This window comes from Phyllobates terribilis, unplaced genomic scaffold (assembly GCF_046119375.1).
Source record: "Phyllobates terribilis strain yellow unplaced genomic scaffold, ASM4611937v1 Scaffold_4__5_contigs__length_816908805, whole genome shotgun sequence".
Lineage (NCBI taxonomy): Eukaryota > Metazoa > Chordata > Amphibia > Anura > Dendrobatidae > Phyllobates > Phyllobates terribilis.
In genome coordinates, this window is record NW_027362764.1 from 480,194,565 (window position 1) to 480,196,184 (window position 1,620).

The 1,620-nt window shown below is 34.3% G+C and overlaps 1 protein-coding gene across 1 annotated transcript in view; it reads right to left on the minus strand.

The window, feature by feature from the left end:
- Nucleotides 1-990: 990 nt before the first annotated feature.
- The window catches only part of NRN1 (neuritin 1), an 8,322-nt gene continuing 7,692 nt past the window's right edge, over nucleotides 991-1,620 (minus strand). Inside the window, exon 3 of the mRNA XM_073678718.1 lies at nucleotides 991-1,620. This exon is cut by the window's right edge and continues 880 nt beyond it. The gene's annotated coding sequence lies outside the window, so the exon portion shown is untranslated.

The following is a 1,620-nucleotide window of genomic DNA, read 5'->3' on the forward strand; positions in this document are numbered from 1 at the left end:
GCATTTTCCTCTGTTAAATCAATAGAGGCAGTCTCCTGCAAATTCAGCTGAGGTGTCTTATTAATTATGGAACGACTCATCTGATCTCTTAGAACAGGCAGTTTTCTGCTGCACCTTAGCAGTCTTAATAGTGATGACCTTTTGTCCAACAAAAGCTGTTTCTTCATATTCAGACTCAGTCCTTCCTTCCTATCCTCTTCCTCCATGTTCTCTTCCACCTTTCATCTGGTCCCTCCTGTCTCTCCCATTTCTGTTCTACCCTCAGTTCCTTGAATTTGTCTCCATTTGTCTTCTTTCCCTCTCTCAGACACACATGCACTCTCATTTCTCTTTCATGTATCTTTTCCTTTAATATCTACTTTTCCCCAGCTGCACTTATTCATACTCATTTTCACTTTCTCCCTTTCTCTCTCTTACTCATAGATTCCTATTTTTTTTCTCCATTTGCAGTCCAATCTCTCTTCACATCTTCCCATTCTTTCTTAGGCTTTATTCACATATCAGTATTTTTGTTCAGTATTGCATCAGTATTTGTATGCCATACCACAGAACAGGTGTCAGTCCTGCAATTATAGATCTTCTCAATAACTCTCCTTCCTGATTTTGTCATACAAATACTGATGCAAGATACTGACCAAATACTGACGTGTGAATAAGCCCTTGGGCTTTATTCACACATCAGTATTTTATCAGTATTTGTGTCCCCATAACACAGAATAGATGTCAGTCTTTATTAACGTTCTCTACAAGTTCCCTTCATGGTTTTGGCATACAAATACTGATGCAAAATATTGACCAAATACCATTCACACATCAGTATTTTTGATCAGTATTTCATCAGTATTTGTATACTAAAACAAGGAGTGTCTCAATAACAAAGAACAGGTGTCATTCCTTCAGTCATAGTTCTTCTCTGTAAGTTCCCTTCCTGATTTTGACATATAAACAGGGATGCAAGATACTGACCAAATACTGACATGTGAATAAGCCCTTGGGCTTTATTCTCATAACGGTATTTTTGATCAGTATTTCATCAGTATTTCTATGCCAAAACCATAAATGTCTCCAAAACACAGAACAGGTGTCAATCTTTCAATTATCATTCTTCTCCATAAGTTCCCTTCCTCGTTTTGGCATACAAATACTGATGCACAATACTGACTAAATACTGGTGTGAATAAGCCCTTAGGTAAATTCCATTTTATGCCTTATTATCTACACTTTTTTTCTCATTTCAGTAATCTTTAATAATGCCATTGTGACTTTCTAGAAACTATGCACAATATTTCTCAGCAAATATACTCTTAGAATAAAAACACACTCGTTTTGAAACAATAATTTTATTTAATATCTTGTACTATACTTTTGTAGCAAATATTTTTTGCTGATTTGAGTTTATAATAAACTTTCTGATAAATTACATTTATTTCTTTTTTTTTAAAATCAAGGCTCTCTCTTTAAATTTTATGTCAAAATCTCTTATTTTTTTATAGTAACTATTTTGTACGGTTATACATTTACTCCCCCAATTTGTGGTTTACACTGTCAGATACTTAAGTAATATGTGTAACACCTAAACCAAGGAAAAGAACGAAAGAAAGGCAGTGAACTTTGAAATAT